The following is a 6711-nucleotide window of genomic DNA, read 5'->3' as shown; positions in this document are numbered from 1 at the left end:
CTGAGCCCGGCGGTTTTTTTTTTTTTTTTTTTGAGTTGGAGTCTCACTCTGTTGCCCAGAATTATATATATATCATTCTTACCAGCTATTTTTCAAGCGACCCCAAGACTTTTAACTAAAGCTAGGAAGGAAGAGGAAATAATACCATGCTTCATATGCCATGTACAGTTTACAAAACAAAGTCAAGAACTATCTTCCTGAGAAATCTGCTTCTCCACCAACCAAATAACAAATAAAAACAACAAACCAGCCCACTACAACATGAGCCAGCATGGTGATAAGCATACTTCAGCATTCTGAGAAGTAACCAGAAGAGGACACAGCTCAGCTGCTCAGGGAGGGAAGGAGCTGTTAGACCGTGAGCGGAAAAAGGTGACAGGAAACAACCACCCACCCTTTCGGAAAGGATGAGGTCAGCCACAGGGTCAAGCTGGAGGTGAGGTCAGGGACCAGGTTCTGGAGTGAGCATCCCACGCAAACCAGAATCAGGGCCCAAGATTGCAAGTCAACCCCCTGCAGGTTGCAACTCGAAGCTCAAAACATAGTGCTCTAAGCTAGAGATATAATGGCACTGCTATGAAAAGTAACCATTGTGAGAATTAATTCAAATTACTCAGCCAACATTTATCAAAAACTGACTCTACTAGGCATATGCTAGAATATGAGCTCTATATTTTAAAACTGATACACAATGCATACAATAAGTAGCAGATACTTCTCTACACATCTTTCTCCATTTATTTTAAGCAGGAGAATGGATAGATTTAATATTGACTACTTTGCCATACCATTACAATTTATCATTTTCTATAAACTCCAGTTTGCCCTCACATACAGACATTAAAACACATCTGAATTCTACTGTTCTTCATAATATTTTTTAGGAGTACAAGTCAGACTAGCTTTTATCTCACACACTACAGACTCCCAGCATTTATATCTATGACTACTTTTTAAATTAAGCAATTAAAAAAAATTTTTTTTTGGCTGAGCTCGGTGGCTCAGCCTGTAATCCCAGCACTTTGGGAGGCTGAGGCGAGTGGCTTGCCTGAGCCCGCGGGGTCAAGATCCACCCAAGCAACTTGGCGAGACCTCGTCTCTACAATAAATCAAAAACTAGCCGGGCGTGGTAGCACGCGCCTGTAGTTCCAGCTACTTGGAAGGCTAAGCAACAGGATCTCCGGAGCCCAGCAGGTCGAGGCTGCAGTGGCCAGGAGCGAGTCACTGCACTCTAGTCTGGGCGACAAAGCAAGACTCCAACTCAAAAAAAAAAAAAAATTTTTTTTAATAGAAATGAGGCTTTGCTATGTTGCCCAGGCTAATTTTGAATGCCTAGGTTCAAGCACTCCACCTGCCTGGGCCTCCCAAAGTGCTGGGATCATAGATGTGAACCACTGGGACTGGCCTAAATTAAGGATTTAGTTTAGAAGAAAAATCAGCCGGGTGCAATGGCTCATGCCTGTATTTCCAGCACTTTGGGAGATGGAGGTGAGAGGATAGCCTGAGTCCACGGGTTTGAGATCAGCCCAGGCAACTTGGCGAGACCTCATCGCTACAATAAATTAAAAAATTAGCTGGGTGTGGTGGTACACACCTATAGTTTCAGCTGCTTGGAAGGCTGAAGTGGAAGGATCCCCTGAGCACAGCGGGTTGAGGCTGTGGTGGCCGTGAGCATGCCAAAGCACTCCAGCCTGGGCGACAGAGTGAGACTCCTACTCAGGAAAAAAGAAAAATCAAAGAATCACTAAATAATTCTCACTGCACATGGTGGCTCACACCTATAATCCTAGCACTTTGGGAGACTGAGGTGAGAGGATTGCCTGAGTCCAGGAGTTCAAGACCAGCCTGGGCAACATAGTGAAACCCCCGTTTCTATTTTAAAAATTAAATTAAGACTTTTTTTTTAACTGCAAAAAGAGTGGAGAAGGGGAGGGAACATATTTCTTAAAGAAATCTTGAGAAGCACTTTGGACATGTGCCCAAAAACATGAAACAGTCACTAACAATATCAGTTTTTAGTTACCATTATAAAGGACATCTTCTAAACAACAACAAAAGAAATCTGGGGCGGTCAGATAACTCAAGTAAAAGTTCACCTGGTTGTCTAGTGGTTAGATTCAAGCCCTCACTCTCAGTGAAAGTCCAGACTTCCCCCTTTCAGTACATTTTTGCTTCAGATTTCCACTATTTGTAGAAAAACAAGAAAAATTATAAGACATTTTCAGTGAGACCACGACAAATTTCCACACCACTACAAATCTACAATCTTTAAGGAGACATAATTAAAAGCATACAAAGCTCAACACAGTCCAAACGTACCATCCAGCACCTGTCCACACAGACAAGACATGGACAGGTACCATTCCTCACCCTGTTTTACCTATTGGTAATGAAACCCAATCGCTTATTCATACTGTCTGTACAACTTTTGTTTTCTAGGCTCTCATATGAGGTACCATCAAAACAAACTATCCCTGGAATACAGTTTCGCTTTGTAACACTATTGTGATTATTGTTCCTAAAGATAATCTAACCTAAGAATTAGCCCAATACAAGAACACTCTAAACAGTACACAATATTAACTTCATTGTAAAAAAACATGAGATTCTTAGCAAATGGCAGCAAAAGTATTGTGGATAAATTAACCAAGTTAAAAAAAAACAACCAAAGTTTGCATGTTTTGACCTACAAAAGAGTCACATAAGTTTTTACTTTGAAAGCTGGTTAAAGTTCATTAGTGTGTAGAAATCCATTCAACTTGGTTTGGATTGCATATAAATATTAAAAAGTTGTAACATTAACATTATTCAGCCGAATATCATAGGCAAAATAGGGTAGTCAGAGAATAAATGGGATTATAGCCCTCTGTAATTTCACTGACCCTGATCACTGTGATCGACACTACTTGTCACTATCTGACATCAGGTTTTTGCACAAATTGTTTACTTGTTTATTGCCCTTCTGTGTTCTCCCATTAGACTATAAGATTCATAAGTGCAAACATGTTATCTTATTTTCCACTGTATGACCAGTGTCTAGCACTTAGTAGAGGCTCAACATAAATTTGCTGAATGATAAGATGAACGAATACCTTCCCCCTCTGACTTCTCTCACTTCCCTTTTCCCTTACACATTAACCAACTTTTAAAGTCAGGGTCAAATTCTATTATCTCTATGAAGATTACTTCCCCGAACCCTCTTTCTTCCCTATATCTTGAATTTGGCACTCACCAGCTGAGAATTATCTTTGCACATGTACATGTCTCCCTTAAATAGGATGGGTGCAGTGGCTCACGTCTGTAATCCCAGCACGTTGGGAGGCAGAGGCGAGAGGACTGCCTGAGCCCAGGGGTTCGAGACCAGCCTGAGCAACTTGGCGAGACGTCGTCTCTACAAATCAAAAAATTAGCCGGCTTGGGGACACATGCCTGCAGTTTCAGCTACTTCGAAGGCTAAGGCGGAGGGATTACCTGAGCCCAGAAGGTCAAGGTTGCAGTGGCCATAAGTGTGCCACTGCACTCCAGCCTAGGCGACAGTGAGACTCTGACTCAAAAAAAAAAAAAAAAAAAATTCTTATATTCCAGTTCTCCTTAAGGGCAGAAACCCATGTTCCCAACTTTTGGTATCCATCTCAGCGCACGTACATAGTATACCACTGATAAATGTTTTGCTTGATTGATTTATACCTGTGGTTTGCATAGAAGGTCAGTTAATCCAGTTAATAAGTTCAACTTTTTTTGTAATTCATCCCTCCCTTCCAAATAACTCAAAATAGGCCATGAACTTGCATGAAGTCCCTCTTTACTTTAAATTCACCTCAGATTTTAAAGCCTCACATAACTTATGCTCATAATCTACTTTATCCATCCATCTCCTCAATCTCAAGATTGAACTTTTTTTATGTAATTAAAAAACCCTGCAACTTTTGGTGGTACCTCTATGAAGTTTCTATCCCTCGTCAAGAAGCGGGTGAAGGTTCATGACTCTCTTCTTGTTGCTGAGGTATCGGAAGGTATTTTCCCATTTATTCCTTTTTCCTTTCAGGCCAAGATGTATCCCATTTCCTTCTTTACTGATCATACCCCTGGCAAGCTTTTATTATTTCTTTGTACCTGTCCTCAGTAATCTGTCTTAGAGCCTTCTTTTGAGCCACTCTTATTTCCTCCAGTCATTTATTTGATTAAATTTCTAACTCCCTGTCTCAATCCATCTGTGTATAAGAAAGGCCTCCCCTTTTAAAGCCTGAGCCTGTTTCTTTATTCGGCCCACCTTTACGAATCTCCCTTGACTCAGCCAACCCTTGATCATTTGGGCTAATGAAATGTATAAAAACAACAGATTATCTACAATACAAGAAAGTCAGGGGGAAACTTGACATCTGGCTTTGGAATATATCATATGTAGCTTTGGGCAAGACCGTTTTCCTAATTATATTTTTGTTTAGGCCAACATTAATAAGATTTTCTTTTATGATAGTGAATATCTGTCTCCATTTTAAAATTTGACCAGTTAATTTTTTTAAAAAGCCAATCAAGCATCAACTGTGTTTTTTTCTGTAAAGTCTTTTTAACTAGTTCCCTCAATCTGTTGAAATCTGTCATAAAATCTGTTTTCTGTTTCCCCTGAGTTATCTCCTCTTCTTGGAATTCTGATCCAAATCAGTTTACCCTGTATTAATTACTTCTTCAAACTAAAGTACCTTTTGCTTGGGAACTCAAAGCATTTTGAAAACACTGAAAGGCCAATTAAAATTTTAGTCCAGATGACACAGTATAGAAAACTGCTTTTGTCAGATACTCCAGGAAAACTTGGGGTTCTAGGATAAATTACACTGGTAATTCTAGCAAATTATATTTAGTAGGATTTTATGATTTGCATTGAAGATAGAAGAACTGTAATACTGAACAGCTATATAAGTCAGCTCCATCAGTACATTAATCTCATATGCTAAAAACTCTATGAAATTAAATTCCCAATACAGGCATGTAAAGAAAATGGCATATAAAAAAAGTACACACAAATCCTGCACCTTCTCCTGACCCCTAACCTAAGCTCTGCAACCTTCTCAGACCCACTCTTAAACCCTAATCTCAGCCTCACTTGCACTCCCACACATGCGACAAATAATTTGTAACCATATAAGAAAAAGAAAAAGAACCGGACTAACAGCTCTTTTACCCCTTCTCAGCGACTGCCATTAAGCTTGTGGCCCAAGAGACCCCTAACCCCCAATTTTATATGACAATTTTTATTTTGTTGACACCCCGGTTACATTCAGCAAATGGAACCAAAGGACAAGGACTTCCCAAACTGAAGGAGCAAAACTGGATAATTCTGCAGTTCTGTCCCTAGTCGCCTCCATAACTACGCCCTGTTTGAAACATCCAAGTAAAATAAGTACAATTTTAAGCCAAATCAGATATTTTATTGAATTGCTGATATACCAAATGTTAAAGGTAAACATTTTTTAAATATCATCACAGTTTATACATTTTTACAACTGAATGGAGGTTTATAGCGTTTGAACTGACTTATTTTCATACACTACTCACCATATTACCAGAATTCAAAATAAACCTATTTCTAAATTTTCCCCCATGTGGAACTTTAATAAGTGCACATTATTTTTGCCTAAAATCCAACTCTTGGGCTGGCCTTATTTACAAAAGAGGCAAAATATTGGCCAAATAAATTTTTTGTTTTAAATAGCAACCTTCCACAAGGTCTTCAAATTCAGTAAATTCCATAACTTCATTAAAAAAACAAAAAACGTTCACAGTGCCTAGTCACACTTTGTCTAAAACTCCTACAAGAAGCCATATAGTCTTAGGTTTTTCATTTTCCTCTTCCAAGCTGCTGCCTTCACCAAATAGACCCCACAAGCCTCCGTTAATTACGGCCTCCCAAGCGGTATCCACCAATATATGTGATTGTCAAGGAAAAGTAAATAATTAGTAAGAAGTCTTTTCTTCTTTTAAAAATTAGCCTTCACTTTAACAATCTCTGTCCTGGATGGAAATGAAATAGCATAAATCCTTTCAGGAATCAGTTGTCACCTACACTACTCTCCATCAGCCCCCTAAAGCTAAGTGGCATAAAGAAGCATTTTTCTGACAGTCTCAGTTCCCCAAACACTAGTTATAAGGTCTTTCCTGGATGGTAAATTTATCTCTCTCTCTCTCTCTCTCTCTCACACACACACACACACACACACACACACACACACACACACACGGAAAAGGAAGAAGAGAAAGAAACATACCTGGTCCTTTTCTAAACAGGTTTGATAGGTTTGGTTCACTTGTAAGAGCAGAGTATTGATTTATAATCTTTTAAAGCATAAGTGGCAGCCAGAGCACTGGGTAAATAAAAACTTCAGAGAGTTTTAAACCCCTGCAACTTAACTCACTTCCCTTCCCCTCGGTTCAAGGGGACGGCACAGCAAACCCCACGGCAAATGAGATTATGCAACAGGTTTTTCCTCCCCACCTAGTCAACACAGGCTGGTTAGAGGTGTGCTTTCTCCAAACAGTCGGAGACACCCAGGACCGCACCGCGCCAAGGACCTTTGCAACTGACGTTGCCTAAGCTCCTTTTAGGATTTTGCAGTTTCCATTCATTTTCGGATCTGCTTGTATTTTCTCAGGTTCGCTGCCGGTATGCTTTAGGAAATACATCCAGCGTCTGAAAACTTGGGTTCTGCACACATA

General features: G+C 39.8%; 1 protein-coding gene across 1 annotated transcript in view; it reads right to left on the bottom strand.

Annotated features, from left to right (window-relative positions):
• DUSP16 (dual specificity phosphatase 16) overlaps positions 1-6388 on the bottom strand; it is a 97871-nt gene extending 91483 nt beyond the window's left edge. Inside the window, exon 1 of the mRNA XM_008062518.2 lies at positions 6264-6388. The gene's annotated coding sequence lies outside the window, so the exon portion shown is untranslated. The remainder of the gene's footprint in view (positions 1-6263) is intronic.
• Positions 6389-6711: the final 323 nt, after the last annotated feature.

Source organism: Carlito syrichta, unplaced genomic scaffold, assembly GCF_000164805.1.
Source record: "Carlito syrichta isolate Samal-C Ts95f unplaced genomic scaffold, Tarsius_syrichta-2.0.1 Scaffold305731, whole genome shotgun sequence".
Classification (NCBI taxonomy): domain Eukaryota; kingdom Metazoa; phylum Chordata; class Mammalia; order Primates; family Tarsiidae; genus Carlito; species Carlito syrichta.
The sequence above is the reverse complement of the archived record's forward strand: the minus strand, read 5'-3'. Positions and strand labels throughout refer to the sequence as shown.